At 36.9% G+C, this 8,778-nt stretch overlaps 2 non-coding genes across 2 annotated transcripts; one reads left to right on the top strand and one right to left on the bottom strand.

Annotated features, from left to right (window-relative positions):
* The first annotated feature begins 6,357 nt into the window (after positions 1-6,357).
* Positions 6,358-6,439, top strand: TRNAS-ACU (transfer RNA serine (anticodon ACU)). Its single transcript has one exon. It is a non-coding gene; the product is annotated as a tRNA-Ser (tRNA).
* A 1,821-nt stretch (positions 6,440-8,260) lies between these two features.
* TRNAA-AGC (transfer RNA alanine (anticodon AGC)) lies at positions 8,261-8,332 on the bottom strand. Its single transcript has one exon. It is a non-coding gene; the product is annotated as a tRNA-Ala (tRNA).
* Positions 8,333-8,778: the final 446 nt, after the last annotated feature.

Below are 8,778 nucleotides of genomic sequence, written 5' to 3' on the forward strand. Positions count from 1 at the left end.
GCCCCCAACTTATGGCCTACATCTATTAAAGACATTAAAGCAACAATTAATAACCTTCCAAAACAACCCAACTAAAAAATATGTAAAGGATCTAAACAGCACCTCACCAAAGACGATACACAAATGGCAAATAAGCATATTAAAGAGATGCTCTACATCATATATCGTTGTTGTCGTGAGGTGCCGTAGAGTCCGTTCTGACTCATAGTGACCCTATGTACAACAGAAAGAAACACTGCCCAGTCCTGCCCCATCTTCACAATCGCTGTTAGGCTTGAGCTGATTGTTGCAGCCACTGTGTCAACCCACACTGTTGAGGGTCTTCCTCTTTTTTGCTGATCCTCTAATTTACCAAGCATGGTATCCTTCTCCAGGGATTGATTCCACCTGATAACATGTCCAAAGTATGTGAGACAAAGTCTTCCCATCCTTGCTTCTAAGGAGAATTCTGGCTGTACTTCTTCCAAGACAGATTTGTTCATTCTTCTGGCAGTCCATGGTATATTCAATATTCTTCGCAACACCGTAATTCAAAGGCACTAATTCTTCTTCAGTCTTCCTTATTCATGCTTTTGCACGCATGTGAGGCAATTGAAAATACCATGGCTTGGGTCAGGCACCCCTTAGTCCTGAAAGTGACATCTTTACTTTTTAACACTTTAAAGAGGTCTTTTGCAGCAGATTTGCCCAACACAAAACATCTTTTGATTTCTTTACTGCTGATTCCACGGGCATTGATTGTGAATAAAAGTAAAATGAAATCCTTGACAACTTTAATCTTTTCTCCATTTATCGTGATGTTGTTTATTGGTCCAGTTGTGAGGATTTTTGTTTTCTTTATGTTGAGGTGTAATCCATACTGAAGGCTGTAGTTTTTGATCTTCATCAGTAAGTGCTTCTAGTCCTCTTTCAGCAAGCAAGGTTGTGTCATCTGCATTACAAAGGTTGTTAATGAGTCTTCCTCCAATCCTGATGCCGAGTTCTTCTTCACGTAGTCCAGCTTCTCAGATTATTTGTTTAGCATACAGATTAAGTATGGTGAAAGGATACAAACCTGACACACACCTTTCCTGATATTAAACCACGTAGTATCCCCTTGTTCTGTTCAAATGACTGCCTCTTGGTCTATGTACAGGTTCCTCATGAGCATAATTAAGTATTCTGGAATTTCCATTCTTTGCACTGTTATCCATAATTTGTTATGATCCACACAGTCAAATGCCTTTGCATTGTCAATAAAACACTGGTAAACATCTTTCTTGTATTCTCTACCTGCAGCCAGGATCCATCTGATATTAGCAAAGATATCCCTCCATCCACGTCCTCTTCTGAATCCAGCTTGAATTTCTGGAAGTTCCCTGTGGATGTACTGGTGCAACCATTTTTGAATGATCTTCAGCAAAATTTTACTTGTGTGTGATATTAATGATATTGTTCGATAATTTCCACATTCTGTTGGATCGTCTTTCTTTGGAATGAGCACAAATATGGATCTCTTCCAGTCAGTTGGCTAGGTAGCTGTCTTCCAAATTTCTTGGCCTAGAGGAGTGAGCGCTTCCAGAGTTGCATCCATTTGTTGAAACATCTCAATTGGTATTCCATCAATTCATGAAGCCTTGTTTTTTGCCAATGCCTTCAGTGCAGCTTGGACTTCTTCATTCAATACCATCTCTTCTTGATCATATACTACCTCTTAAAATAGTTGAATGTCAACTAATTCTTTTTTGCACCATGACTCTGTATTCCTTCCATCTTCTTTTGATGCTTCTGTGTCATTTAATATTTTGCCTATGGAATCCTTCAGTATCGCAACTCAGGGCTTGAATTTTCTCTTCAGTTTTTTTCAGCTTGAGAAATGCTGAGCATTAGAGAGTCACAAATTAAAATAACCATGAAATACCACTACACACTTATTAGAATAGTTAAATTTCAAAACACTGACAACACCAAATGCCGGTGAGGATGTGGAGTGATGGAAACTCATTTACTACTTATGGGAATGCAAAATGGTACAGCCACTTTGGAAGACAATTTGGCAGTTTTTTATGAAGTTAAACATAAGCTTACCATACAATCTAGCAATCATGCTCCTAGGTATTTACCTAAATGAGATGAAAACTTACGTGCACTCAAAATCCTGCACACAAGTGTTTATAACAACGTATTCATAATGGCCCCAAATTAGAATCAACCAAGACGTCCTTCTATAGGTGAGTGGATAAAGAAACTGTGGTACAGTCATACAACGAAATGTTATTCAGTGATTAAAAAAAGAGCTATGAAGCCATGAAAAGACATGGAGGAATCTTAAGTGCATATTGCTGAGAGAAACAAGCAATCTGGAAAAACATCCTGTACGAGTCCAACTATATGTCATTCTGGAAAAGGAAAGGCTACAGAGACAGTAAAAAGATCAGTGATTGCCAGGAGCTCAGGGGAAAGGAGGAAAGGATGAATAGTTGGAGCATAAGGCATTTTTAGGACAATAAAACTATTCTGTGTGATCCCGCAATGGTAGATAACATGACATTGTACATTAGTCAAAACCCATAGAACTTTAATGCAAATTATGAATTTAGTTTATGTATCAGCATTGGCTGGTTCATCAGTTGTAAGAAATGTATCACAATGAGGCAAGATGTTAACAATAGGGGAAACTGTTGTTGGGAGGAGGGTGTATATGGCAACTCTGTACTTTCTGCAGTTTTTCTGTAAACCTAAAACTACTCTAAAAAATAAAGTCTACTTTTTATAAAATATTTAAAATGTAAGTGGAACCATAAATACATATGCAATATCAAAAGAAAAACAGGGAGGAGAAAGGTAAGGAAATGTCTAGGTAAAAAAACAAAGGAAGTCCAAGTCCAGCATAGTAAGTACGTGAACTGACACCTTTTAATCTAGAGAAGCAGACATAAGCTCTATAGAATGATAGCAGCTCAACCTTATTGCTCTCAGAGTCAGAAAACACGGCCTTGGGCCTGTTTAGGGGCAGAGATGTGGAACTGAGGCTCCAAAGGCTTTTCCTACCCTGGGAGGAAGACTAGAAAAATTCAACCAACTAGTAGTGTAAAATGGCGAGGAAGGTTGTCTTCTGTCAGGAGCTTTTAGTGAAGATAACAATTAAGCAATGTCTCTGATGAGAAATCAAAATCCAAACTGCACCAATCCAGGATGCACGGCCTAAATTTATACCACCTACAAGGCTCAGGAATATCAGACTAGAAATTAATGTCAAAACTGGTATAGTACTGGAATCTCAGGGAACCTGACAGAAGAAGCGGCGAAAAAAAAAAAAGTCTTTGGGGTAAGTTTGACAGAACATTGTTGTTGTGTTGTTAGGTGCTTCCCAGTGGGTTCTGATTCATCACAACCCTGTAGGACAGAGTAGAACTGACCTATAGGGTTTCCAAGGAGCGGCTGGTGGGTTTGAACTGAAGACCATTTAATTAACAGCTGAGAACGTTCCCCAGAATAAAAAGCAACCCCACTAAGTATGTTATAATAAAAATTATGCAAATGAAATCAACATGAGGGAGAATACACATACTAATATTGAAATTAGCACCATAAAACTGAAGATAATAAAACATTTTAAAAGCTATCGTAAAATAAAACATGGTACAGAACTTCAATTCTGCTGGAATCCAGACTTTATGGAGCCATTGAGGCTGGATTAACCCCCTTAATTATTGCCCTGAGATAATCTTTAACCCTGAAACCATAAACCAAAAATGTCCCCTGAAGCCTACTTTAAACCAAACAACAGTCTAGCTTAACTAGTAAAGAATGTCTGCTACAAGCACTGTGCTCTTTTAAAGAACTTAGCATGTGTACATGGGATCAAATCGATAACAGCAACTTGGAAGGTTAGATAGGAAGCTTAGGGGGAAGTGAGCTTATGTCAACAGGAGACTAACAAATTGAAAATGGGGTTGAGAAAGGCTGCACAATTTGAAGAATGTAATCAATGTCACCCTATTGCACACGTAGAAATTGTTGAACTTGTGTATGTTTTGCTATGTGTATTTTCAACAACAATAAAAAAAGAACATATAAAAGTAAACTTAAAAACACTAAGAAGATTAATGAAAATGTGAAAGGAAACTATAATTAAAAACAGGACAATGTAAAAAAGAAAAGTAAAACTAGAAAAAGAACTAAATAGAACTTCTAGAAATGAAGAATATAATAATTGAAATTAAGTCAAAGAATAGATTAAACAGCAACTTGGCAAAGTTGCAGAGAAAATTAGTAAACTAGTGATGACTTGTGAAACTTGCCCATAATACAAAGGAAAAATGAGACACAAATATGAAGGGTGAAGTGAAAAAGCCTTATATCTGTCTACTAATAATTTTTGCAGAAGAGCATTGAAGGAGAGGCAAATATGAGTAAATAATTGCTGAGATTTTTCCAGATATAAAGAAATGCAAGAGATTAAAGTGTCTTCCTTAATTTATGCCTTGTAATAGTACTGAAGTAAAACAAAGATAAATTCTAAAAGACACACAGAACAAAAAGATTCAGTAGAACAATTATAATTGTGCTTAATTTCTACTACAGTAGGAAATGAATCTTAAATGAATTACTTTAACACTGTTTAGATAAATCAAGGTGTTGTGAGTTTTAAACACAACCTATTTGACATGTTTTAATTGGGAGATACAGCTTTTAAACAGTATTTTTAAAAGTTATTTTACTTCAATCATTGAATTTTGAATTTTAAAATTGTCTGAAAAATGTCTCAAAGCATTTTTAACAGCTAAAAGGTAAAAATAATTAGTGTCCATGAAGAGAAAAGAAACATATTGTGTCGTTTTAGCATTGAAAAATAAACCTTTTATATTATTTTAAAGTTAATGGCTCAGTGAAAAATTGTTTCTAGTATAGGGAAACTGTGAAGATATATTTGCTATGAATTTTTTTTATGTTTCCTCTTGCTGGTAAAAACTAGTTTGCTTATAAACCGTCATCATACTTTATGGGACAATCTCATAAGTCTGATCTTATTTTTCCTTGAGTTAAGATGAGCTTTTTATAAAAAAAAAAATTACTAGATTTATAGTGGGTTTCTCATCAGCAGCACTAGAAACTACAAACAAAAAACCATGAAATAATATGATTACAGTGCTGAGAGACAATAACATTCAGGTTAAAATTTCTCTCTCTCTCTCTCTCTCTCTCTCTCTCTCTCTCTCTCTCTCTCTCTCTCTCTCTCTCTCTCGACAGAGCCAGAGAAAAAGAGATCCTATAAGTTCATTTCCCCTTTATTACCCTCTTTATCTGAAATTTCATTGTTTTTACGTTTTTTATGTGAATTTTAGAGTTAGCATGTCTCTCCTCCTCCCCCCCCCCAAAAAAATATCCATCAATTGATGAGACTGGATTACATTTACAGATTAACTTGAGGAGAATTGATGTTGAGTCTTTCTACCAATGAATATGGTATGCCTTTCCATTTGTTCCTCTTTGGGGTTCTTCAGTAGCATTTTAAAGTTTCTTCATATAGCTCTAGCACATTTTAAATAACAGTTTTATTGAAATAAGATTCATATGACATAAACTTCACCCTTTTAAAGTGTACAATTCAGTGGTTTTTAGGGTATTTGGAGTTGTGTATCTATCACCACTATCTAATTTCAGAATATCTTCGTTACTCCCCCAAAAAGTCCCGTATCCATTAGAAATCACTCCTATAACCCCCACCCCCTGGCAACCACTAATCTACTTTCTGTCTTTGTCAATTTGACTATTCTGGACATTTCATATAAATGAAATCATACAATATGTGGCTTTCTGCATTTGACTATTTTCACTTAGCATATTTGCAACGTTCATCAATGCTGTAGCATGTATCAGTATTTCAGTTGTTTTATGGCTGAATAATATTCTATTGTATGGATATGCCACATTTTGTTTATCCATTCATCCATTGATGGACAGTTGAATTGATTCCACCTTTTTGCCTATTAAAAAAAATACTGAAATGAACATTGGTGTACAAGTTTTTGTGTGGACATGTATTTTCATTTCTCTTGGATATATACCTAAAAGTGAAATTGCTGAGTCAGAAGGAAAAGCTATGTTTAACGTTTTGAGAAACTGCCAAACTATTTTCCAAAGTGATCTTACTATTTTACATTCCTACTGGTAACGTGTGTGAGTTTCAATTACTCCACATCTTCTCCCACTCTTGCAACACTGTCTTTTGGATAATAACTATTATACTGGTATATGGTATACTGTGAAATGGCCGCTATGAGTCGAAATTGACTCGACCGCAAGGGTTTGGTTTTTGTGAAGTGGTATCGCAATGTGGTTTTGATTTGCATTTCCTAGACCCGAAAGGTATCTGACGAGGTGGCCGAGTGGTTAAGGCGATGGGTTACTAATCCATTGTGCTTTGCGCGCGTGGGTTCGAAACCCATCCTCCTCGGCTCTTAGGGGTTTCCTTGAATCCTCTGCTCCAGGTACTCAAAACAGTAGGTCTGATCCTCGTCTACTCAGACTATACCAGGTGGCGCAAGTGGTTAAACGTTTGACTGCTAAATAAAAGCTAGGCAGTTCCAACTCTACTTTGTGCCAGAGGGCTTCTATAGGGTCTCTGTGAGTCAACTCCACGACAAAGGGTTGGTTTTTGGAAGGACCAATGATATTCAGCATCATTTCACGTTGTTTTTGGCCATTTGTATACCTTCTTTGGAGAAATACCTTACCTTTGCCTGCTTTTAAATTGGGACATTTGTCTTTTTACTACGGAGTTGTAAAAGTTCTTTATGTATTCTGGACACAAGTCCCTTATTAGATATATGATTTGCAAATATTTTCTCCCATTTCTATTCTATGGGTTGTCTTTTCACTTTTTTGATTTTGCCCTTTGAAGCAAAAAAGTTCAGTGTATTCTAATATCTTTAAAGCCACATCAGAGCTACACTATTGTGGACCTGTAATAAATATTGGCAAGAGCAATATTACTCATTAAATGACAGCATAGGTAGGGTGATCTATCCTGAAGCTAATAGAAGTTAAGCTTCAAAGCACCATACTTTCACAGGCCCTTTCTAACACCCAGACCTAAATTTTGTATTTTTTCTTAGCTGGTTAGGTGGCACAAGAACTGGATCTACCCATGTTTGACAATCTGAAACATTAAAAAGCGACAAAAAGGATGGCAGTCATTATTATTTTTTAAGATAGTTTCCTGTACTTGTAAGAATTTGGTACATTTCCCCTAGTCATATCAATGAGCCCCTGACTTATTAATCATAGCCAGGCAGGGACTGTCCACGACTCTGGGGCTGCTGGAGACCAGACTGAGAAAAAATAAAATCACATAAAAATTATTTGCTAAAGCTCCTTCACTGGCTAATGTGACAGGGTGTCACAAGTTGGAAGTTTACATTAAAGCACCAAGATACAATAGATGTTGCATTCCAAAAGGGAGCCAGACCTTCAGCAAAATACACATAGGAACTAGCCAAAGAAAGTCCTAACCCACATAAATGGTATAAAAGGGTCAGCTTTAGAGAGAGAAGAGGATTTTTTAAAGACAATTGAAGTGAGCAGTTTTAGAATCACTGAGGCAAATTTAGAGATTTCAAAAGACCCGTTAACCAATTTGCCATCGAGTCGATATGAAGTGATCAGTGTAGAAGGGATCAAATGCACACAGCGATGTGAACGCCGTGAATTTACCGGCAAAATGCAATCACTGAAGGAAAAACACGTCTATGTCGAAATGCTGCTATTTCACCCCTTTGTATTCGTTTTCCGAGAGAATTGCCATGTTTTGAAAAGCTAAATTTACCCAATTCTTTCATAACCCCGGGTCTGGGAAGATTGCATTTTCTTTCCAGTGAGCTTCGGGCGACATCCATCTTTCTCTCATTGAGCCCTAAAACGTGAAACCTGAGACGAGCTCAACTGACCGTCCCATCCCCTACCAAAGCCTCCAGCACCAAGACTAAGTGAAAATATTAATTTGTTGGCAGATTTTCTAATTTGTGTTTATATGCATGAACGACCTTTTTAAAAAAAATGGAACAGGAACCGAAGTCACTCGGTTTCACTTTGTGTGTGACCATATGTAAACGCTGCTGAGGACGGAGAGGAATAAAAGCAAAAAGCGAAAGGGTTACAAACATGGCTGGAGCAAAACATAAGCACTTGGTGGCAAAATGCCTAATTTTCTGATTCTATATTAATGGACTGTGAAAGTAACATAGAAAGATGGTTCACAAGTAGGAACACAAAAGAGTGGAGATGCTGGGGATCGAACCCGGGACCTCATGCATGCTAAGCATGCGCTCTACCACTGAGCTACATCCCCTCTGCACGACCGTTACTCTTTCCAAATTAATATCATGAAATAAAGCAGAAATTTATTTCCTTTAAAATTTAAAAAAAAAATTTTATTTGCTCTTTCGTCAACAAGGGTTACAATTTTCGTCCCCATGTTTTACAGGAATCCACTAAGAAATTCTGACTAACTGTATTCTACAAACATCTTGTCACTGATGAAAACAGAACAAGGAAAATGAAGCGTATGTAACTGGGGTGGGAAATTTCAGTAAGTAACATTCTGCTAGATTATCCTCTTCTGAGTGATTTTCTCTTTTTTCAAAAGAAATCCTGGACAAAGGAAAGATCCTTCCAGGAAGGTAAAAAATGCTTTGCCAATGACTGTCTTTAATTATGTAAACTGCTAAACTGCTCCTCATTCCCCTCCCCTGTCTCCGCACCTTATTCCCTGACTCCAGAAGACGCTATGTATCT

Source organism: Trichechus manatus, unplaced genomic scaffold, assembly GCF_000243295.1.
Source record: "Trichechus manatus latirostris isolate Lorelei unplaced genomic scaffold, TriManLat1.0 scaffold00180, whole genome shotgun sequence".
In the NCBI taxonomy this organism is placed as follows: Eukaryota; Metazoa; Chordata; class Mammalia; order Sirenia; family Trichechidae; genus Trichechus; species Trichechus manatus.